The sequence below is a fragment of the Myotis lucifugus genome, unplaced genomic scaffold (genome assembly GCF_000147115.1).
Source record: "Myotis lucifugus unplaced genomic scaffold, Myoluc2.0 scaffold_95, whole genome shotgun sequence".
Taxonomy (NCBI): Eukaryota; Metazoa; Chordata; class Mammalia; order Chiroptera; family Vespertilionidae; genus Myotis; species Myotis lucifugus.
The window spans coordinates 3584245-3609667 of NW_005871143.1; the positions used below are offsets into that span (position 1 = coordinate 3584245).

General features: G+C 40.7%; 1 protein-coding gene across 1 annotated transcript in view; it reads left to right on the forward strand.

The window, feature by feature from the left end:
• Positions 1–25423, forward strand: part of RANBP9 (RAN binding protein 9) — a 95554-nt gene that overhangs the window by 13238 nt on the left and 56893 nt on the right. Inside the window, exon 2 of the mRNA XM_006091766.1 lies at positions 6609–6720. The gene's annotated coding sequence lies outside the window, so the exon portion shown is untranslated. The remainder of the gene's footprint in view (positions 1–6608; positions 6721–25423) is intronic.

Sequence of the window (25423 nt, forward strand, 5' to 3'; positions counted from 1 at the left end):
ACTGGCCAGGCACCCCAGTGAAGACCCCCCACTCTAAAGGGGGTGTGGCCAGCCTGAAAACAGCCATCAGCCCTTCACCCAGGCTGGCCAAACCTGCATGGGGTGTGGGTCACCGCTGGGGGGGGCTTGACCAGTCTGCAAACAGCCATCAGCCCCTCACCCAGGCTGGCCAGGCACCCCAGTGGGGACGCCCACCATGAAGGGGGTGTGACCAGCCTGCAAACAGCCACAAGCCCCTCATCCAAGCTGGCCAGGCACCCCAGTGGGGACCCCCACCCTGAAGGGGGTGTGATCAGCCTGCAAACAGCCATCAGCCCCTCATCCAGGCTGGCCAGGCACCCCAGTGGGACCCCCACCCTGATCTGGGACACCCTTCAGGGCAAACCAGCTGGCCCCCACCCGTGCACCAGGCCTCTATCCTATATAATAAAAGGGTAATATGCAAATTGACCCTAACAGCAGAATGACTGGGAATGACTGGTCACTATGACACATACTGACCACCAGGGGGCAGATGATCAATGCAGGAGCTGTCTCCTGGTGGTCAGTGCGCTCCAACAGGGGAAGCTCTGCTCAGCCACAAGCCAGGCTGATGGCTGCCAGCACAGCGGTGGTGGTGGGAGCCTTTCCTGCCTCCTCAGCAGCACTAAGGATGTCCGACTGCAGCTTAGGTCTGCTCCCTGCTGGTAAGTGAACATCCCCTGAGGGCTGCCGGGTTGCCAGAGGGATGACTGGCTGCCAGCTTGGGCCTGATCCCCCAGGGAGTGGGCCTAAGCCAGCAGGTGGACATCTTATGCGGGGTCCCAGACTGCAAGAGGACATAGGCTGGGCTGAAGGAGCCCCCAAGTGCACACATTTTTGTGCACCGGGCCTCTAGTCCTATATAATAAAAGCCTAATATGCTAAGTGTCCGACCGTTCGACCAGTCTCTATGATGCACACTGACCACGAGGAGGCAGATGCTCTGACTGGTAGGTTAGCTTGCTGCTGGGTTCCAGCTGATCGGTACTGGGCAAGACAGGCCTAACACTCCCTGGAGCCCTCCCGCGGTCCCTCCCCAGCCTCTATAATATTTCTTCTAATTGTTTTCCTTTCAGTGTGCACGAATCTGTGCACTGGGCCTCTAGTACTTCCATAACAACTAGCATACTAATACCTAGAGCTGGGTTCTAATGCCATTTGCCAGGGCTCCTTGGAGAAATTTGTCATTCTAGGAGGGGGGCAGGAACTATACTAGCATCTTGTGGTGCTAGAAAGTAACAAACAAATAAGGACACATCATGGAAATATGTCTGAGTGTCAGAGGAGCCAACTGAAAAGCACTCCCAATAGTCTAAGGGGGAACAGTTTGAGCAACAAAATAAAGTAGTATTGAATTATAACCCAAAGCATAAAGTAAACATGCATGAGATGTTTGAGTCCATACAGATATAACCAAAGAGGAAATATCTCAGCACTTTTTGATCTGCACTGCACTTGCATTTTCCTTAGATGGCTTCATATAGTGGCAAGTGTAAGTAGTTCCTGAAGTCACTAAGTTTTGGGCATTATAGGAATGCACTTCTGTAGGAATCCCAATCTTCATTGACCTAGGGCCTCTTGTACATACTAAACTTTTCTCTTTCATTCATTAATGTACTGGGGAAAGCTGTGTTATGAACAAGATGACTTTTTCTTATGCTGACATCATTCCCACATTTATCAAGTGCATATCAGTTAATTTGTATTCAAGAAATGTGTTTTGTAGCAGAACAGACTTTATGAGAATTTAATATTTCGGAGTTGGAATCATTTGAGGAGATCATTGTGGCTCCAGGAGGAAAGATTGAAGTTAGGGTGGATGTCAGTAGGAATTAAAATGCAAAAAGTGTTCAGGAATTAAAATTCAAAAATGTGAAATAATCTCAAATAACTGTTAAGTGTTTTAATGTATGGGAAAGATATGTGTTACTATGAGGGACATATAAAAAGGAATTAGACCAAGTCAGAGAGGGTAGAGAAAGAGTAATTGAGGAAGTACAGCTTGAGCTAAGATCTGAAGGAAGAGTAGGACCTACCCAGGCTGAGAAGGAAAGGCAAGCTTACCAGTTAGAGGGAATTGCTTGGGGCAAAGACTGGCCTGGTGAATGTAGCTGGAGCAGAAAGGAGATAGAAAATGCTGGGGGAGGGGGAGCTCAAACAAGGCTTTCTGGAAGTTTATCTTTTTCCTAGGTTTAACAGGAGGCTTTTAAGAAGGAATTTTAATTGTATTGAGGGATAGTGGTACAAGGAAGGCAAATTTATATTTTCAGAAAGACACTAGGTAGCATGTTGGAGAATGGAGGGGGATGGGATGGACTATTCAGACCCTTTCCATTTCAACAAAATTAGTCAACAGATTTAATAGAAAGAACTAACTTTTTCTAGCCTTAGAGTTTTGAAGCAGTAAATGTATTTTCTTCTTGAACCATATAGAAAATGCTCAGTAGTGAAGACTTGTGTTTTTAAAAGTTTACATTTTGGTAGTGTAAGGTTGTATTTTGGTCATTACAGAATTTTAGGTAATAAAATTCCTGCTGATGAACATTATTAGAAGTAGGCCCTTCAATCTGATAATAGTAGTCTCACCTAAGAAATAGCATGAATCCTTTTTTAAAAAATTGAATTTAGCCCTAGCCAGTTTTGCTCAGTGGTTACAGTGTCGGCCTGAGGACCAGAGGGTCACAGGTTCGATTCTGGTCAAGGGCACGTGCCAAGGTTGTGGCCTTGATCCCCAGTGTGGGGCATGCAGGAGACAGCCAGTCAATGATTCTCTCTGATCATTGATGTTTCTGTCTCTCTCTCCTTCTCCCTTCCTCTCTGAAATCAATAAAATATATTTTAAAAAATTGAATTTATTGGGGTGACATCCTATCTGATAAAGAGGGAATATGCTAATTGACCCTCACGCTATCGCAAAGGATGGTGGCGCCCACAGCCAATAAGGAGGGAATATGCTAATTGGCTGCCCCGCCCTCAAAGATGGCAGCACCCACAGCCATAAGATGGCCGGCAGGGGAGGGCAGTTAGGGGCGACCAGTCTGGCAGGGGAGGGCAGTTGGGAGCAATTGGGCCGGCAGGGGAGCAGTTAGGTATCAGTCAGGCTGGCGGGGGGGGGTGCTTAGGGGGTGATCAGGCTGGCAGACAGAAGTGGTTAGGGGCTGCTCAGGCTGGCAGGGGAGTTGTTAGGGGCAATCAGGCAGGCAGACAGGCGAGTGGTAGGGAGCCAGTAGTCCCGGATTGTGAGAGGGATGTCTGACTGCCGGTTTAGGGCCTGATCCCACAGGGGATCCAGATTGGAGAGGGTGCAGGCTGGGCTGAGGGACCCCCTCTTCCCCTGTGCATGAATTTCATGCACCGCGCCTCTAGTTGGTGAATAAAATTACATAGATTCAGGTGTACAATTCTACAATACATCAGTTATTATATTGTGTGTTCAACATCCCAAGTCAAGTCTCCTTCCCTCACCATTTATCCTCCTTTTACCTTCTTCTGTCTGCCCCCACCCCTTTTCCCTCTGCTGATCACCATGCTATTGTCTAAGAGGTGGTGGTTTTTGTTATTGTTGTTTTTGCCTAATCCTTCACCTTTTTCACCCAGCCTCACAACATGAATCCTTTTAATCTTACATCTAAACTTTTTCCTAAATATTTAAATATTTATAGAATTTTTCTACAATGTCTTAGTAGAGCATAATGAAGATTTATGATTGTGTAGTTTTTTACAGTTCTTTTTGCATAATGGAAAAATGTAGGGGATTTTAATTCATAATGGATTTAACATGATTCTACTAATTTGGGACAAGGTTATATAATTTCTAAGAATTTTTCCATTTTAAAAAATGAGGTTAAATAATACCTATTTCACAGATGTTGGATGAGAGGAAGCTATAGAAAAGCACATAATGCTTTGAGAGATTGTTTATCCTAAATATTTTCTATCTCTTTTCCCAAAGAAGTAGCCAGGATAGGAGATGGGAATACATGTGAGGTGATCCCAGAATGCTCATTGTAACTAAATCCTTCCTATGGTTTCAGAGCTGCACTGGATCAGACTTCTTGAATTTAAATCCCAGCACAAATCCTGGTTTAGAATTCTCACACAGCAGTATAACCTTGAGCAGTTCTTTATTTTCCCTTAGTTTCCTCATCCTATATAATAAAAGGCTAATATGCAAATAGACCGAACGGCAGAACGACCTGTTGCTATGACGCTCACTGACCACGTCTGCCCCCTGGTGGTCAGTGTGCTTCCACGGGGAGCACTGATCAGCCAGAAGCCGGGCTCATGGCTGGCGAGTGCAGTGGCAGTGGTGGGAGCCTCTCCTGCCTCCACAGCAGTCGGACATCCCCTGAGAGCTCCTGGACTGCGAGAGGGTGTAGGCCAGGCTGAGGTACCCCCTGAGTGCATGAATTTTGTGCACCGGGCCTCTGGTTTTTGAAATAAAAATAAATAGTATCTACTTCATAAGTTGTTTTGAATGCTAAATAAGTTAATAATGCTCTTAGAACCAGTGCCTTTCACATAGTATTAAATGTATGTGAACATGGGCTAATTTGCATGACAGGTGTAAATAATAAATTACCACTTATTATTATTATTACTAAGTAAGCCTTGAGATTATCTTATCTCTGAAAGTTTCGATCATTTCCCTTCCAAAAAAACTAAAACAAATATAAAAACTAGTTGATTTAGGACTCCAGAGTTAATTAGGGTTTTCTTTGGATTTATTTTAACTGTCTAAATTTTTTTAATGTATTTAATTTACATGACCTTTTCCCCCAGCAAGTCAATTATTTTTAACATATTTTTACTGAAAAGATGTTTTGCTAAAACCATAACTTACCAAATATCTATTTTTAAAAAGTCACTGGTGTCATTCTGCAGATTTGTGCTGTTGTTTGTTTTTTCCTGCTTAGCTCAGTGTAAATCTATTACCTACATATGTTAAAGTAGTTTTAGTCTGTATGTTGCTGCTGCCACTTTTATGTTCTTAGGCAAGCTCATCACCGGCCAGCGGTCATCTATGTCTCTTCATAACACAACACCATTTATACTTAAGACATCTATGGACACAAGTTTTCATGGTAATAGGAAGGAGCTGTGGAGTTCAACACTTTCTTTCAGGCCATGTAAACATTGGCTAATTTGCATTACAACTGTAAACTTAACTGTTTAATGATAGGATGTACATTGGTTATTTGATGAAGTGCATGGTAAGGGAAGATATGACATCATTGGTTTGTGATGGTTATTATATGGCTAAGATATAATTTGTGAGTTAAGTTTTTTAGTGTTAAAACAATCATGGTAAATTTGAGGTGGGGAATTCTGCTCCCCATGAAGGTATTGTTATAGTGTGACTGAAAGGTTAGCCAAGCTGGCGTTGCTCAGTGGTTGAGCCTGAACCTATGAACCAGGAGGTCACAGTTCAATTTCCGGTCAGGGCACATGTCTGGGTTGCAGGCTCATCCCCAGTAGGGGGCGTGCAGGAGGCAGCCGATCAGTGATTCTCTCTCATCATTGATGTTTCTCTCTCTCCCTCTCCCTTCCTCTCTGAAATCAATGAAAATATATTTAAAAAAGAGATTAATGACATAAGTTTGTATTGTGTGGAACATATCTAACTAGAACACCTGAATAATGATTTTAGAGTATTGTTTCTCATACAGCCTTTTTGGGGATTGTGGAGACTGGTCTCACTCTCTTTGAGTACTTTTTGGCCAGCTATTTCAGCTTCTGTCTTTATTCATATTCTGTGGTTTTATGGGCTTATTTTGTACATGCTAGTTTTCAAGGTTAATTGTGTCTTGGGCAAGGGACAAGGGAGGTGATTATGAGTGAAGGACAGACTCTCTCTGGGATCAAAATTGAGGGATAGCTAATTTAAGATGTTTAAAGCTATTATCTAACAGATTTTCTAAGAATGTCAGCAATGGTATGGGGTTATATTTCTTTCTTTTTTTTTTAAAGAAAGAAAATACAACTAGAGATTAGATATTTCTCATGCTGTAATTGACCAAAGAAATTTATAGGTCAGCGTTTATATAGAATAAATGATATGTCACAGAACAAAATTATAAATTCTTTAAGAATGCTCTTTTGCCAATTCAATCTAATTGTATAAAATTTCACTTAAAAATATACTCTGTGATACAGATGCTTCTTTTTTAAAAAGCAGGCCATTTTGCAAAATAGTATTGTTTAGAAATTTTATAAAATGCAAATTTAGATGAATAAAATTAAGATCATATTCTCATGTTCTTCAAATGCAACCTTTTTTTTTCTTCTCTTAAAAATACAGTCTACTCTAAAAATACTTTAATTTTCCTAAAGGACTGCTAGGTTCAGTGTGTTTAGATTCTGAAATTTTATTAAAACTACTACTGTGTGAAGAGTTCCATGGCTAGCTTGGGCTATTTTGCATATTGGATTAATTGTGATGACCATTAAGTCTTTAATTATTTGTACTCATGGATGCAGAAATATATATATATTATTCTATAAACCATATTTGTTCTTGAATTATTTGTTAAGATTCTCATTTGGACATCTCATTTTATTTTGTTTCCTTTCTGTTTTGTATGCAGGTCATGGCAAAACCCCAAAAGATGCAGCATCAGTTCGTGCCACACATCCAATACCAGCAGCCTGTGGGATTTATTATTTTGAAGTAAAAATTGTCAGTAAGGGAAGAGATGGGTAAGTGTAAATTGTGGTGGGAAAAATGGTTTGCTATTCTTGGGTAATTATTTTTGTTTCAATTCATAATGTTTATATTAACCAAGTTTCTCTGATAGGTTTGTCTTTAAAATGAAGAATTGGAATTAAATAATAGAGATAGTGAGTCATTTTCCCATGCCTTTTCTTACACTATCTTTCTGAGTTGAAAGACCCAAGTTGAAATAGGCATGATTGTAATAATTTCTAACTCTACTGCTGCATATTTAGTAAGCCAGTTCCTTTTGTACTCAAATTATATCCTTAACCCATAATTCTGGTGTTGTGCAGGATGATTCCCAGGGTTCTCTTTTCCTTTCACACTACATAGTCTACCTTTGCCATGATCTCGACTTTATATTTTCATGACTGCAAATACCTTCATGAATTTCAAATCTAAACTACATCTCAGGCTGTTCCCCTGAGCTCTGGACCAATATCTAACCAGATGTTAGCATTTGAATACCCCACAGGCACTTAAATTTAGCTTGTCTGAAATCTTTTTCTCAATGCTAGCTTGCTTGGTTAGTTGGTTAGTTACTAGAAAGTCAAGGAACTTCCTGGTTTTACTTTCTTTGTCCATCTCTAAAGCCTCCTACCTTAGTCAGGTCTTGGTAATTTATCCCTTAAATTCCTGAGGTGGTTGGTTCATTGGTTTCCTAGTTGCTCCCTGTTTTCTTCTTTTTCTTTTTTTTAAAATCCTCACCTGAGGATATTTTTCTATCCATTTTTATTTATTTATTTTTTAAAATATATTTTATTGATTTTTTACAGAGAGGAAGGGAGAGGGATAGAGAGTTAGAAACATCGATGAGAGAGAAACATCGATCAGCTGCCTCCTGCACACTCCCCACTGGGGATGTGCCCGCAACCAAGGTACATGCCCTTGACCGGAATCGAACGTGGGACCCTTGAGTCCACAGGCCGTCGCTCTATCTGCTGACCCAAACCGGTCAGGGCTCCATCCATTTTTAGACAGAGAGAAATATCAGTGTGAGAGAAACATATCGATTCGTTGCCTCCTGCAGGTGCCCCAATCAGGGCCTGGGCTGAGGAGGAGCCTGCAATCGAGGTACATGCCTCTGTCCGTAATCGAACCTGGGACCTTTCGATCCGCAGGCTCATGCTCTATCCACTGAACCAAACTGGCTAGGGCTCCCTGTTTTCTTATTTCATTCTATAATTGTTAGTGTTCTTCTTAATACAGAACTGAATTGTGACTTCCCCTTCTTGAGATCATTTAGTACACCTGTTGCTTTGAGGATAAAATCTAAAACTTTGTTACCAAGCAAGGGCTCACTCCCTGACACAGGTAGAAGCCAATACTATTGCACCAGATTTTAAGAAAAGAAAAAAGCTTTATTGAGAGGTGAATTGGTAAGGAGACAGGCAGAGCTCAAATCTGTCTCCCTCATCCAGGCTTCCGGGTGAGATTTAAGCGGTTAAAGGGAACTGGCTGGTATGCACAAGTGCTGAAGGCAGGTTTCTGTAGAAGGGCTTTGGAACTTGGGTCATTCATGATAAGATATGGTAGGGGCTTCAGGCAATGGATTTTCTGGACAATGGAGACTTTACTTCTGAAAGCCTTCAGGCTTTGCTTTTGGTGAAGGTTGGGTGGAATACCTCTGGCTGTGATTGGAGGTCAAAATTTCTATACTTGTGCTTCTCAAGAATGACTTGTGGTTTTGTTTTGTTGTCTCTGAAAAACAACTCAGTATCTTGTTAGAAACAGGATAGGGCCAGTTTGAGCTAGTTCTATCATTACAACTTCTTAGGGTCCTTCATGAAGATGAACTCCTTTCTAATTTTTCAGGCTTATCTCTTTATTGCCAGGTTTTCACTCTCTTTTTTTTCCAATTGTAAAATTAGCTATATTTTACATATAGTAAAATTTATCATTTATCATTTTTAGTGTGTAGTTCTGTGAGTTTTGTCAGATGTGTATGGTCATTTCACTACCACTATAATCAATATATAGAACAGTTTTATTACTGCCCACCCCTCTAATGCTCCTCCATTCCCCTTTATAGACAGTTCTGCCCTATCTCCAGTCCCTGGCAACTGCTGATTGGTTTTCTGTTTCTATAGTTTGCTGTTTCTGGAATGGTTTAAAAATGGCATCATACGGTTCTTGGTTTATCTTTCTATCATTTCCTTTTGAAAATATAAGTAAATATTGCCACAGAAAACTCTGAACATGTATCACAGATAACTGGTGACACTAGTTGCTTTTCTAGATAGGGGAAGTGGTTAGCTTCTGAACATAGTGAAAGGAAACTTTAAACATTTTTGTCAGTTTTGAATTTTGTGTGTTTTTTTTATAATGTAGTTTATTTTCTTTGCTATTTTAGAGATTGGTATATTTTTTACGTTTAGAAAGTTACTTTTATACTAATACCTGCAGGCCCCTCCTTTTAAGATACTCTCTTTTTATGAGCAGTAATGGAATTAGTAATAACCTCTTCACATTCCCTTCCCTCTTCCCTAGTATCTATATTTTTGGCATTTAAAAATTTATTGTCAATTTACATGCAGTAAAATTCACTTTTTTGGGATGGCGTGGTAGAGTTCTGTGAGTTTAGACAAATAAAATACAATTATGTAATAACTACCACAGTCAAGATGTGGAACAGTTCCCTCACCTCCCAAAATCCCCTTCTGTTGCCCTTTTATAATCAAATCTTCCAGCCACCCCTAACTCCTGGAAACCACTGATTTGTTTTCTATTTCTATAGTTTTTCCTTTTGAAACCAGAATGTCATATAAATGGAAATGTCACATAAATGTAACCTTTTGAGTATGATGTTTTTTCACTTAATTTGATGCATTTGAGATTCATTTTAGGTAGTCCAGTCTATCAATATTTCGTTCTTTTTTTGGTAAAGTCTCCCCATCTCCATTTTGTTAATTGTATTAGTATATCTATCTGTTGTAAAAGAACATCTGAAATCTCATCATTTAATGTTAGTTCTAAGTTCATTATGTTCAACATCACCACCAGATCTTGTCCCAAAACTTCTCTTGTGTATTTTGGTTGTCTGAAGCTCACTCTTTACCAGAGAGCTCAGGAAGAGCTCATGGGAGACAATATTATTTCAGTCCTTTTTGGTTCATAACTTGTTTGTGACCATTGCATCCATTATATTTGAAAGATTGTTTGGGTATAAAATCCATGCCTTACATTTTCTTGTGAGCTCCATGGATTTGCATATGAAGTATTATTGTCAAAGTCTCATGCTTTTCCCCTTACATGAAACTGGGTATTTTGCTTACATACCAAAAAGATTTTTCCTATTTAAAAAAGTACCAATACTTGAGTATGTCTTGTCATTAACCTTTATGTATGGCCTTAAATAATAGGGCTAAGTCTTTTATTTCAGAAAATTTTTCTTTTATGAGTTTTCAGTATTTGTCCTGTTTCATTACATAGGTTTCTTTTGGGGCAGGAACAGGGGTGGGAGGGTGGACTCCAATTATGAGTGTGTTAGATCTTCTTTGCCTAACTTCTATATCATTTGCTCACAAAATCTTTTTCTTCTTTATTTGTTTATTTTAAAATTTTTCTCCATTCTGTTCTTTCTTGTGGGGTTTGTTCCACTCTTGTGTTGCATTTAGTTTGTCTTTATTTCTGATATAACACTTCTTTTTTTTCTTTTAATTCTTTCATGATGCAAATAAAAACACTATTTTCCCACGTATTTAAATTAAAAATTGGAGACTTGCTATGAAAAAGACTTAAAGATCTAGTGTATATTTTAAGTTATAACACTTGTGAAGAAAAATATTGCTGAAAACCAAACAGTGAAATACATCTCAATCTTAATAGTTTTATAGGTATTTGTCACTAAGTATGATGGAAAGCACCTGTAAAATTTATAGTTGAAATTTGCAGCAGTTTCTTGCTGACTTATTTGTATGATTTGGAATTGCTGCTTTTCATTGTTCATTAATTTTATAGGGACATGATGAAAAATAAAAGGATTTTAAAATGGAATTTATTGCAATGTATAGAATTTTATTAAATAAAAATTTTATTTTATTAGAGTCAAATAATTTAGTGTCTATGAGGTGAAAAGTAGGATTTGTTTTATATGTGTAATGTGATAAGTTCTTTTTCTTACATTATATTTAACACTATAACAAGCTACTTTGAAAAGTCAGGAAACCAAGTTATGTTTATTTGTTTTTACTAACTACAGATGACATTATTTGACAAAGAGTTTTTAGAGGAACTCTCAAACTAGTAGTATGCTTTTGTTGATGTTAGAGTCTTATTATCTTAACTAGTAGCCTGGTGCACGAAATTCGTGCACTGGGGTGGAGGCGGGGGGAGAGAAGGGGCCCCTCAGTCTGGCCTTCACCCTCCAATCTGAGACCCCTCAGGGAATGTCCAACTACCTGTTTGTGCCCACACTTTTAACAGATAACAGCTCCATTGTTCCTTTCTTACGCTTAAAACCATTGGAATTAGTAAGTATTCAAAGTGTGTATACATTTTGGGGGGACACCCTGTATATCTCTAGTCAGCGGTGAAAGAAACCAACAGCAGATTTGGAACCCCCAGACAGGGAACCTCGCTCACTCCCCACATGTCTCCCCACTTCACTTTCCACCTTCGTGGGCAGCAGGAGAATCAACATTTTCCCTCATTAATTCGGAAAAGCACATCCTGTCACCCGTTGCCCGGCAGGAGTGCACTAGGACCCAAGCAAGCAAGGCTCAGTCAGGGCAGCCTTCACTCATGGGTGCTGGCACCCAAAGTGCACATCCCTCCTCTGCAGTCACCCTGACTATCCCACTGTTTCACTGAGAGGACCGAATTCCTCTCTGCCTCTGGGCTCTTGATCTTGAACGCTGACCAAAGGCACCTCAGAGAGGGCCGCCCGCGCCCACCAGGTGTGTCTGTCTGCACCTGCTCCCGCCTCAGCACCTGCATTAACTCCCCAGAGGTGATCTCATAGCTGCACTGGCCTCCGTGGGAACAGGGCATCACCACTCCGCCCTCTCACTGTCATCTCACAGGCGCCCACTCTCAGCACCCAGAACACCCAGACACTCTCCAAAGGACGTGAGCGCATCAGAGGGGATGTGTGCACATCCTGTGGGGGGTGTTAGGCATGCCGGGTTGATTGAGTGCGGTGGAGAGGCGGGGGGAACTTGTGCACGCCTTGGTTTGCAACTGTTGCAGGCGTGGGAGGGTGACAGTGTGCTAGGGGATGTTCGCACACCAGGGGGGTATGTGCACACCGGAGGCCTCTGGCTTTGCAGATCCGCAAACCCCCATGGTGCGGCCAGGAGGACGTCAGTCTGGCCCGCCACGGTGGCTGTCCCTGCGATCCTACGCCTTCTGGGCCAGGAGGCGGATCTTGCGCAGTCACTCCTGGGCGCTGATGGCTGCCTCTCCACCGTGAAGGGTCACGGATCTGAGTCCCGGGACCGTGCACAGCCTCAAGCACTGCCCCCCGCCCTGCAGGGTCACAGATCCGTATCTTGGTCCCGTGGACAGCCTCACGCACTGACCTCACCCAGCAGGGTCACAGATTCGGGACCCGGACTGCAGACAGCCTCCCGTGCTGCCCCCCTGCCCACCAGGTCACGGATCCGGGTCCCGGGACCACGGACAGCCTCAAGCACTGCCCCCCGCCCAGCAGGGTCACAGATCCCAGTCCCGGACTGCAGACAGCCTCCCGCGGTGCCCCCTACCCGGCAGGGTCACAGGTCCGGGTCCTGGACTGCAGACAGCCTCCCTCACTGCCCCCTGCCTGGCAGGGTCACGGATCTGGTTCCCGGGACAGCGGACAGCCTCAAGCACTGCCCCCCGCCTGGCAGGGTCACAGATCCAGGTCCCGGGACAGCGGACAGCCTCAAGCACTGCCCCCCGCCTGGCAGGGTCATAGATCCAGGTCCGGGACAGTGGACAGCCTCAAGTACAGCCGCCCTGCCCGGCAGGGTCACAGGTCCGAGTCCTGGACTGCGGACAGCCTCCCGCGGTGCTCCCCTTCTGGCAGGGTCACAGATCTGGGTCCTGGGACCGCAGAAAGCCTCAAGCACTGCCCCCGCCCGGCAGGGTCACAGATCCGAGTCCTGGCCTGTGGACAGCCTCAAGCACTGCCCCCCGTCTGGCAGGATCACAGATCCGAGTCCTGGACTGCGGACAGCCTCCCGCGGTGCCCCCCATCTGGCAGGGTCACAGATCCGGGTCCCAGACCACAGACAGCCTTGCCTGCTGCCGCCTGCCTTCAGTATGCAAATTAGCCGCCATCTTGTTGCTTCAGGGTGGGGGTCCCCACTGGGGTGCCTGGCCAGTCTGGGTGAGGGGCTGAGGGCTGTTTTCAGGCTGGCGGGCAACTGAAGCTCCAAACCTCTCCTTTTTTCCTTTTTTTTTTTATTCTGGCATTTATTTACTTTCTATGCCTGTCACTGGAGCTGAGAGCCAGCTTTCTCTCTGAGGCTCGGCTGCTGAAAGCAGGTTTCTGGCCTTTGTTTACCTTCTGTATTTGAAACAATGTTGCGATCCTGCTGGCTGAAGCCTGGCTGACTGTAAGTGATTTCTGGGGTTTTGTTTAGCTTCTATATTTGTTACAATGTTTCAAACTGCAAGCTCAGAGGCCGGCAAGGCAGGCGGGGAAGCTTGGCTTCCTCCGTCACTGAAGCAAGCAAGCCTCCCTGTTCCCTTCAAGCTGCCTGGCTGCCGGCCGCCATCTTGGTTGGCAGTTAATTTGCATATCTCCCTGATTAGCCAATGGGAAGGGTAGCGGCTGTACGGCTAATTACCATGTTTCTCTTTTATTAGATTAGGATTATTACTTAAAAGGCAAGATAAATGAATAAGTACTTGAAGTCCATTTTAGTATTGTGTATTTATATACTCCTTGAGAGGTAATGGGAGAATTATGGAACTGATGGTTTGATTCCTATTGTTGTGGACTTTCTAGATCAGCCGTGGGCAAACTATGGCCCGCGGGCTGGATCCGGCCCGTTTGAAATGAATAAAACTAAAAAAAAAAAGACCGTACCTTTTTATGTAATGATGTTTACTTTGAATTTATATTCAAACACTCCATCCATGCTTTTGTTCCGGCCCTCTGGTCCAGTTTAAGAACCCATTGTGGCCCTCGAGTCAAAAAGTTTGCCCACCTCTGTTCTAGATGCAAGAAATAGAGCCTGTCAATTTTTGTTTTCTGTGATCTTTCTGCTTTGGGAGGAATGCGGGCAGGTGCAGTATATATAGAGAGAAATAGCTGCTTTGCTGTCAGTATAGAATTAGAATTGTAACAAAATTTTGTCACAGACAAGAAATCAAAATGTTCTAGGTTCGAATAGTAGTATTGAAAAAAAGAATTCTCATTTTCTGTTACTTCCATTGTAAATTATTTACCTCAATTCTGTTGACTCAGATAATTAGGACTTTGTAATATTTTGGATATGCATATTGAATTTTGTATACTAACAGTGGCTGTTCTATGAATGCACATGTTGGATGTGATGTGGTAAAGTTGTTGTGACCAGGAGGAAATAAGAATGAGACTAGGAAGGAAGTTTATTATACTCACAGGTCCCAGAGAGGGGTCACAAATGCCATTCAGTGTCAGAGGGAAAGCATAAGGGTTTGGACAGGTGGCAGAAGACAGGAGTGAGAGGAAGGCCTAGGTCAGAGTGTTTTTGAGGTTCCCAAGGGAATAGCAGGGCAGGGCAGGGTAAACAGTTTAGGGTTGGCACCCTGTATAATAAAAGCCTAATAGGCTAAGTGTCTGACTGTTCGACCAGTTGCTATGATGAGCACTGACCACCAGGGGACAGAGGCTCTAGCCGGTAAGTTAGCTTGCTGCTGGGGTCCAGCTGATCAGGAATGGGCAAGATGGGCCAGATGTGCCCTGAAGCCCTCCCCTGCTGGCCAGCCCTCATCAGCCCTGATCGGGACTGGGAGAGACGGGTTGGACTTCCGTGGAGTCCTCCTGCGGTCCTTCCCCAGCTGGCCAACCTCCCGTGGTTCCTCCCGTGGTTCCTCCTGGCCAGCTGGCCCAAATCGGCCCCCATCACAGGAGGACCTCTAGTGTACCAGGCCTCTAGTGTTTTATTAATTCCAGTGGGGTTTGGGCTATAGGAGTGGTCTCTAGTTGTTTGGTACCTGACCCTGGGCAAGGGAAATTCTGGCTTGTGTGCATCTGTGTGTGAGGTAGATGAGGAGATGGCTGGGGCTGTTGACCTAGAATTGGTTGACTTGTATATGAGAGAGATGTTTCTGGCCAAGTCCTTTGCAGTTTTTTTTACAGAAAAGGCTAGCCTTGGGATGAGCAGTCTCTCACTGACCAGAAAGCTTTTTAAGATGTCTAAACATCATATAAAATACAGCAAATAAAAATCATTACTAGTACAGTGGTCAGGTAAAGTTTTATCTGCTTACTTTGTCATACTTCTGATGTGTTCGTGATCTTTCAGAACCTTAGTTCTCTAGACAATTGCTTTTTTGTTTGTTTGTTTGCTTTATAAGTTCTTAAAGTTTTTTGGTTAGTGATTGCTTTTTTTCTTTTAACCCCGAATTATGCATGTTTTAAAAACTTGATTGAAATATTTTTACAGGAGCATCTGCCACTTTTGATGAAATGTTTTTGGTTTAATTAAATATGAATCACTGTTTGGTATATATCGGCAGTCCACTTTCAATGTTTGATTGAATGGTTATATGTTCCCTCTTCCACATAAAGAAGAAATGGGTGTATGTTCATATCTTCTTGAAATGTTTAAGATTGGTAGCTTCTGAGTAATAGGTAACTGTCCTGGTTCTCATTATTTATCCTGTAAGCATTTTTATCGCAAATGTTTTTGCTGCACAACGAATTGGCCAAAAGGCAATTTCTCCATAAGTTAAAAGAACAAAAAATAAAAGAGGTATGTTAAAAAAGACATAATGAAATTTGAAAATTAATGTCAGAGTTAAAAAGACTTTATTGCAAAAAATGTAAATACATTGTTTTGGAAATCTTTTGATTATAGTATACATTTTTTTTGCTTGTTGATTTGTCTCATTCAACATCACACTTTTTCTTTTTTTGCTAAAATTTCTTCTTTCATTGGGAGAGGTGTCAGTTTCCAACCAAAGAATTAATAATGCTCTCCAACACATGAATTAGTAGCCACTTCTTTTATTGTGTTTTCTTCTATATTGATTAAGGTATTACATATTGTCCTTACCCCTCCATTGCCCCCTCCCCACTCCCCCACTCATGCCCTCACCCCTCTGTTGTTTGTGTCCATTGGTTAGGCTTATATGCATGCATACAAGTCCTTTGGTTGATCTCTCCCCCTTACCCCCACCCTCCCCTACCTTCCCTCTGAGGTTTGACGGTCTGATCAATGCTTCTTTGTCTCAGGATCTGTTTTTGTTCATCAGTTTATGTTGTTCATTATATTCCACAAATGAGTGAGATCATGTGATATTTATCTTTCTCTGACTGGCTTATTTCGCTTAGCATAATGCTCTCCACTTCCATCCATGCTGTTGCAAATGGTAAGAACTCCTTTTTTACCGCAGCGTAGTATTCCATTGTGTAGATGTACCATAGTTTTTTAATCCACTCATGTGCTGATGGGCACTTAGGCTGTTTCCAGATATTAGCTATTATAAATTGTGCTGCTATGAACATAGGGGTGCATATATTCTTTCTGATTGGTGTTTCTGATTTCTTGGGATATAGTCCTAGAAGTGGGATTACTGGGTCAAATGGCAGTTCCATTTTTAATTTTTTGAGGAAACTCCATACTGTTTTCCACAGTGGCTACACCCGTCTGCATTCCCACCAGCAGTGCACGAGGGTTCCTTTTTGTTCACATCCTCGCCAGCACTTGTCATTTGTTGATGATAGCCATTCTGACTGCGCACCTGCCTCCGGAGTCCCCTCAGCCCCCAAGTTGCCCAGGGCTGGCCCGAGGCTCAGGTAACCAGGGCCAGCCGAGGCTTGTGCTACTGGCAGTGGCAGTAGCAGAGATGGGACATCTCCTTCTCCTCATCGCCTGGTCGCCTCCTGCCCCTGAGGGCTCCCGGACTGTGAGAGGGGGCAGGCTGGGCTGAAGGACCCCCCTCCAGTGCATGAATTTTGATGCACTGGGCCTCTAATGTATGTATGTATGTATGTATGTATATATCTACATTAATAAAAGAGAAACATGCAAATTGGTGTCACTCAGCTATGCCCACCAGCCAATCAGAGCAATTATGCAAATTAACCCAACAAAGATGGTAGTTAATTTGTATACGCAGGCGTGGAGCGAAGCCTGAAGGCTCCAGCCGGAGTGAAGACTGAAGACTGAAGCCAAGCCTCGCTACGGCCGGACCAAAGGCCTGGGTCCCGGGTGCTGGAGGAAAACCGGTGCCAGCAGCCAGGGGAAGGAAGGCCTATTGTGCGAATCTTCGTGCAACGGGCTTCTAGTGTATGTATGTACACACACACACACACACACACACACACACACACACGCCAGATTATTATGACCATTTGATGTTTGTAGGCAAATTAGCCGTACACTGCATCCTATGGGATATGGAAGCCGAAGGCCTGTTCGAACACCTTTGTGGTCTGCAGTTATCAAGATAAAACGTCTCCAATTCACACAGGAACACAAGGATTGGACAGTCGAGCATTGGAAAAAAGTCATGTGGTCCAATGAATCACATTTCCAGTTGCATCATGCAGATGACAGAGTGAGAATTTGGCGGAAACAGCATGAAAGCATGCACCCCACATGCATGAGTACAACCCTTCAAGCTGGTGGGGGCAGTGTTATGGTTTGGGGCATGTTTTCCTGGCATGATTTGGGCCCTTTAATTCGTGTGGAACAACGTCTGAATAGCACAACATACCTAAGTATTGTTGCTGATCAAGTTCATCCTATCATGTTGATGGCATATCCCAATGGGGATGGCTTCTTCCAACAAGATAATGCGTCATGCCACGGTGCCCGTATTGTGCAGGAGTGGTTTCAAGAACATGAGGGAGACTTTACCTTGCTTAGGTGGCCCCCCCAATCACCAGATCTCAATCCAATTGAGCATTTGTGGGACGAAGTTAAAAGAGCCATCAGGCAGCTGGTTCCACAACCATCAAATCTCACAGAACTGGACAGTGCTATTCATCAGGAATGGTGTCAGATTCCTCGCATCACCTTTCAACATCTCGTGGAGTCAATGCCAAAAAGAATTGCTGCAGTATTGAAGGCAAAAGATGGCCCAACAAAGTACTGATGGGGTGGTCATAATAATCTGGCCACTCATCATAATATATATCCCACGTTCAAAGGCTGTTAAATCACCTTGTTTACCCATATCTTCAGAAAAAAATCACTTTTGTCGTGGTAAACAACCTGCTTCCCTATTTATAATGGTCTGGCCCACTAGCAACTTCAGCACGAAATTATAGCTAATTTGCCTACAAACGTTAGGTGGTCATAATAATCTGGCCACTCGTGTGTGTGTGTGTGTGTGTGTGTGTGTGTGTGTGTGTGTGTGTGGAGAGAGAGAGAGAGATATCAGTGTTTCTTATAGCAATAATTATCTCTTGGTACTTTAAAAAAATTTGTTGGGAGAGAGAGATAGAAACATGAAGGATGAGAATCATTGATCAGCTGCCTCCTGCACGCCCCTTACTGGGGATGGAGCCTGCAACCCCACCATGTGCCCTGACTGGGAATCGAGCAGGTGACCTCCTTGTTTTTGGGTAGATGCTCAACCGCTGACTTACACAAGCTGGGCTCATTTGGTACTCTTAATTTATGTGTCATGTCATTGTATTCATGATGTCATTCTGCAGAAATAACGGATTATTTCAAAAGATATTAAGTAATTTAAGTCCTTAAGACAAAAAGATCCCTCTTGTATCTTGAGTTACATGAAGTTATTCAGAATTTGAATTTTTAAAATAAAGCATCAAGCAAGGAGTTAGATAGATGACCATTATGCCCATTAGATGAATGCTTACTGAGAAGCTAACATTCAGTATAATTTGAAATTTTCTTTATTTCTATAATTTATAAATGTATGTTAAGAAATCATAGTGATAAAACTGAGTTTCAAATAAGGTACTGGTTAAATGAATTCTCTTGTAAATTAAAAGCTAACCAATCCTATAGAATAAAAATGTCTAGCTTACCAGTCTTTTTGAAATTGCTAAAAATTGAATTATTTTATATCTACCATCTATATTATCCTTTTGGAAAACATTGTCAGTTTATATTTCTAACAAATGCACAAGATATTTTACAACATGCTTTCCCTCTCATTATAATCTTGTATTTTTACAATTAATTAAATACTATTTTTATAGCAGTATTTATAATTACCTTGGAGGTTTGTTTTGTTTTTAAAGCTTTGGGGGTCCTAGCAGGGCCTGGCGAAAGTTTGATGGCTTCTCTGTTTCAGGGCCCTCTCTTCTTGTAGCTCTCCAGTTTGCATAGTGGACAGGGCCTGGGTGGAGTCTTCTTGAGATGGGGGGCCGAAGTGCCAAATCATTTAAATATATGCATGTACAGTGATTTACTGTTCCACATATAGGTTAGCCCTGGTTTTTATATAACATAAGCAACACTGCATTAAATGTTCTTGTAGATAGGTTTTGCATATATCCATGGATATTTTCTTTAGGATATATTAAGTGAAAAATGGTTTGCTAGTTTTTAAAAATGGATTTTATTGATTTAGAGGGAGAGATAGAAACATTGATGAGAGAAACATCATCGATTGACTGCCTCTTGCATGCCCCCCTACTGGGGATCAAGCCCACCGGGTATGTGTCCTGACAGGGAATTGAACTGGTGACTTCTTGGTGCATGGGTTGATGCTCAACCAGTGAGCCACACCAGCCAGGTTGGTTTGCCATTTTGAGGAGAATTTCTTTGAATACTAGTGAGGCCACATATTTTTCATGTTTACTTTGATGTGTGACATTTTTATTGGAGTATTCTTCTTTTTAAAATTTATTTTTAATTAACATAAAGTTCACCTTTTTTGTTTGTCTGATTCTGTGAGTTTTGACTAATGCATAGAGTCCTGCAACCACCACCACGATGAAGTTGCAAAATAATTTCATCACTCTCCAAAGTTTCCTAAAAGGGAATGCCCCTTCATTAATTTTTCCTACACTTGTAACTTCTGACAACCACATTCTTCTTCCCTAAAGGTTTTCTTTTTCAAAACTGACATATAAAAGGATCTAGGTAGTATGTAACCTTTTGTGACTGACTTTTTAAATTTAGCATAATACATTTGAGATGAATACATGTTGATGCTTGTACCAGTAGTTTATTGCTTTTCATTTCTGAGTAGTATTCCATTGTAAGGATGTACCACAATTTCTTTATCCTCTCACCAGTTGAAGGACTAGGTTATTTCCAGTTTATGTTGATTATGAGTTTAGATTTATAGAAAAATTAAATAGTACATAGAGTTCCCATATCTCCCTTTCCCCCACAGTTTCCCCTGTTTATATCCAGCATTAGTATGGTACATTTTTATAATTGTTGAACCAATATTGATACTTACTAAATTTATTTTAAAAGTCCATACGTTACATTATGGTTCACTGTGTGATGAGTAGTATTGTGGGTTTTGGCATATGGCAAATGTCATGTATCTGCTATTATAGTTTCATACAGAATGGTTTCATTGCCCTAAAAATCCTCTAGGTCCACCTATTCCTCCCTCCCCCCATTTCCTTTCTACGCTTCATCTTCAAACTAGTAACTACTGATGTTTTGTACTGCCTCCATAATTTGATAATTGGAATTATTTAGTATGTAACCTTTTTAGACTGGTTTCTTTCACTTAGGAATATGCATTTAAGATTTCTGTGTCTCGTCATGCCTTGATAGATCCTGTTTATCAGTGAGTAATACTCCATTGTATGGATGTACCACTGTTTTATCCTATTGAGGAACATCTTGGTTATTTCTAGTTTTTAACAGTTAGGAGTGAAACTCCCATAAACATTCATGCGCAGGTTTTTGTATGAACCAGGTCTTCAGCTCACTTGAGTAAATATGCTCACTAGAAGCATGATTGCTGGGCCATATGGCAAGACTGTTTAAGTTTATAAGAAACTGCTAAATGTCTTCCAAACTGGCTTTACCATTTTCATTTTGCATTCTCACCAGCATTTAATGAGAGTTTCTGTTGCTCCTACTAACAATTGGTATGTCAGGTTTTTTATTCTTCTGAAAAACCACTATAATAGGTGTGTAGTGATATTTTATCTTTGTTTTAATTTGCCAATTCCCTAATGACGTATGATATTAAGCATCTTTTCATATGCTTGTTTACCATTTTGTAGATCTTCTTTGCTGAAGTATCTGTTCAGATTTTTTACAAATATTTTCTCCCAATATATGGCTAGCTTTCATTCTCTTAACTCTTGAAGAGCAGAAGTTTTTAATTTTAATGAAGTGCAACTTTCCTTTTTTTTTTCTTCACAGATCTTGTTTTCCGTTTTGTATCTAAAAAGTCATAGCTGAATCTAAGGTTACCTAAATTTTTTTTTAGACAGTTTATAATTTTGAGTTTTATATTTTGGTCTCTAGTTCATTTTGAGTAATTTTTGTGAGAGATGTAATAAGGTCTCTGTCTGTATTCACTTTTTCAAGTAGATATCTATTTGTTCAGTACCATCTGTTGAAAATTCTTTTCTCCATTGAATAGCCTTTGCTCCTTTGTCAAAAATCAGTTAACTATATTTTTGTGGGTCTATTTCTGGGCTTTCTATTCTATTTCATTGATCTATTTGTCTTTTTTTTTTTTTTCTAAATGTGGTCTTTAAATACTGTAGATTTATAGTGTGTGTGCTTGAAGTTGGTTAGTGTCAGTTCTTCAGCTTCATTTTTCTTTAGCATTGTGTTTGCTATTTTGGATCTTTTATTTTTTCATATAAACTTTAGAATCAGCTTGTTGATATCCATAAAATAGCTTGCTTGGGATTTGATTGGGATTATGTTGTATCAGCAGATCAAACCAACATCTTAACAGCATTGAGTTATCTTGTTCACAAATGTAGAATCTCTCTCCATTTATTTAGTTCTTCAATTTTTAAATCAGTTTTATAGTTTCATCATATAAATCTTGTACATATTTTGTTAACAATATACCTGTTTCCTTTTTCATGTGCTAATTAAATGACACAATTTTTTCAATTTCAAATTCAGATTGCTCATTACTAATATGTAGTGGTTGACTTCCCCCCCTTTCTGTTGAATTTATTGGGGTGACACTGGTTAACAGAATTATTCAGGTGTAGGCTGCACAATTCCACTAGGGATTGACTTTTGCAGATTAACCTTGTATCCTACAACCTTGCTATATAATCCCTTATTAGTTCTAAGAGTGCTTTGTCAGTTCTTTGGGATTTTCTATCAGGGGTCCTCAAACTTTTTAAACAGGGGGCCAGTTCACTGTCCCTCAGACCGTTGGAGGGCCGGACTATAGTTTAAAAAAAAACTATGAACAAATTCCTATGCACACTGCACATATCTTATTTTGAAGTAAAAAACAAAACGGGAACAAATACAATATTTGTATTTGCATGTGGCCTGCAGGCCGTAGTTTGAGGACCCCTGTCTACATAGACATTCTTATCAGCTGCAAAAATTAGACAGTTTTATTTCTTCCTTTGCAATCTGTAATTCTTTTATTTCTTTTTCTTGTTCTCCTTAAGTTACTAGAACTTCCATTATGGTGTTGAATAGGAAGGGTGAGAGGAGACATCTTTTCCTTGTTCCCAGTCTTGGTGGAAAAGTATCTAGTTTCTCACCATTAAGTATGATGTTAACTAGGTATTATGTAGATGTTCTTTTTTAAGGTGAGAAAGTTTCCCTCTATTCCTACTTTACTCAGAGTTTTAATCATGAATAAGCATGTTAGATTTTGTCAAGTGCTTTTCCTGCATCTATTATTATAATCAGGATTTTTCTTCTTTAGCCTGTTGATGAAATAAATTATATTAATTGATTTTTAAATTTGAGCCAGCTTTGCATGTGTGAGATAAATCCCACTTGGTTGTAGTGTGTATTTTTTTTTTGTACTTTGTTGGATTTGATATGCTAATATTTTGTTGTGGATTTTTTACATTTATGTTCAAGAGAGATGCTGGTCTATAGTTGTTTATGTTTTATTTTGTAATATTCCTTTGGGATTTTCTAGCTATCTTTTTTTGATTTTTGGTTTAATTCAATTGTGGTCTGAGAATATTTTGTATTATTTCAATTTTAAAAATATCTTAAGATTTGTCTTATGACCCAGAATGCGGTGGTCCATCTTGGTGAATATTTTTGTGAGCTTGAGAATAATGTGTATTCTGCTGCCATTGGATGAAGTATTCTATAAATGTCATGAAATCCAGTTAATTGATAATGCTATTGAGTTTGACTGTACCTTTGCTAGTTTTCTGCCTGCTTTGTCTGGAAGATAATGATGCAGGTTTTTTTGGTGTCTCCAGTTATAATAGTGGATGTAACTGTTCTTCCTTAAAATTCTATCAGTTTTTGCCTCACATCTTTTGACACTTTGTTATAAGGCACATAAATATTAAGGATTGTTATGTTGTCTTTGAGAATTGACCTTTTATTATTAAGTAAATTTTTTTATCCCTGATAGTTTTCCTTGTTCTGAAGTCTGATTTGTTTGAAATCAGTATAGCTAGTCCAGCTTTCTTTTGATTAGTGTTAGCATGATGTACCTTTCTCCATCCCTTTACTTTTAATTTATCTGTATTTTTATATTTAAAGTTGACTTCTTGTAGACAACATATATTTGAGGCTTGTTTTTTATCCACTCTTTCAGTTTCTTTTAATTGGTGTTTTTAGACCTTTCTGATTGAAAGTGGCTATTGTTTATAGTTGGGTTGATATCAACCCTATTTGAAACTATTTTCTATTCATTGCATTTGTTCCTTGATGCTTTTCCTTCTTTAATCTTGTTTTCTTCCTTCTCTGGTTTTAATTGAGCATTTTATAATTGCATTTTCCCTTCTATCTTAATATATCAGTTATACTTACTTTTTAAATTTTATTGGTCATTGCCCTGGGGTTTGCAGTAGACCAATTTCAACTAATACAAGTCTATTTTCAAATTATACTTTACCAATTTTAGAGGCAATGTAGGTGCTTTATAACAGTAGGACCAGTGCACGCGTGCACTGGTAGGGTCCCTAGTAGCTGCTGACTGCTGGCTGGGTACTCCTTCCCTTCCCCCTGCCACCGCCCGCGGGAGCCTCCTTCCCTTCCCCCGGCTGCCTGCCAGTGCCAGGGCCTGCCTCCCTTCCCCCGGTCAGCTTGCCCCCTGGTTGAACTCCCGGAGACCTCAGGTCGAAGGGACAATTTGCATACTACGCTTTTATTATATAGGATTATAACCAATTCCTTCCTCCTGTCCTTAATAATATTGCTCTTATTCATTTCACATATTAGAAAACTAACATTGATTGTTACTGTTATTTTTCAAACAGTTATCTGAGCTCAATTCAGAATAAGAAAATTAAAAGATTTTTATCTTTATTATATCAGTCAGTATGCAGTTATGCCAATGGAACCTCTTCCTTTCTTTATGTAGATCTGAGTTTCTCATATATGTCTTTTTCTTTTTTCTGAAGAATTTGTAATACTTCTTGCAAGGCAGGTCTATTGGCAACAAATTCCCTCAGTTTTGTTTGTCTGATAAATTTCCCTGGATATCTAATTATAGGTTGGTAGTTTTTTTTATTTCAATACTCAGATAATTCACTCCAATTTTTTTTGCTTGCATGGTTTCTAAAGAGAAGTCTGACATAATTCTTACTCTTCTTTCATATAAGTAAGGTGTTCTCTTGTTTTCTTTTGGTTGTTGTTGTATGTGTGTCCTTCAGTTTATTTCAGGATTTTCTGTTTGACTTTTGCAATTTGAATATTATAAGCCTAGGTGTTGATGTTTTTCTATTTAACCTCTTTTGTGTTCTCTGATTTTTCTGGAATTTTGATTTGGTGTCTGTAATTAACTTCAATTTCTCTCCTCCTTCTAGTATTCCCATTATATGTATGTTATACCCCTTATAGTTGTTCCACAGGTTTTATATATTCTCTTCCCCCTTTTTTGGCATTTCAGTTTAGGACATTTCCATTGACATAGCTGCATGCTGACTGATTGTTTCATCAATTGTGTTTAGCCCATCGAAAGCATGCTTGATTTGAGTTAGTGGTTTTGATTTCTAGCATTTTGCTTTTATTCTTATAGCCAATAGCATATAAAGTAGCAGTTATCTTAAATTCTTAGTTTTATAATTCCAAAATCTCCGCTGTATCTGATTTTGGTTTTGATGCTTGCTTTGTCTCTTTAGAATATAATTTGTATTGCTTTTTGTCATGCAGTGTAATTTTTTGTTGACTATTATATGATTTATTTTATAACTAGTGGCCCGGTGCATGAAATTCATGCATGGAGGAAGGGTATCCCTCAGCCCGGCCTGCACCCTCGCCAATCTGTGGGATCGGGCCTAAACCGGCAGTCGGACATCCCTCTCACAATCTGGGACCACTGGCTCCTAACTGCTCCTAACCACTCTGCCTGCCGGCCTGCTTGCCCCCAACTGTCCCCCCTGCCCGCCTCTGGCCTGATCACCTCCAACTGCCCCCTCCCCTGCTGGCTGCTTGCCCCCAGCTCCCACCCCCCACCCGGCGG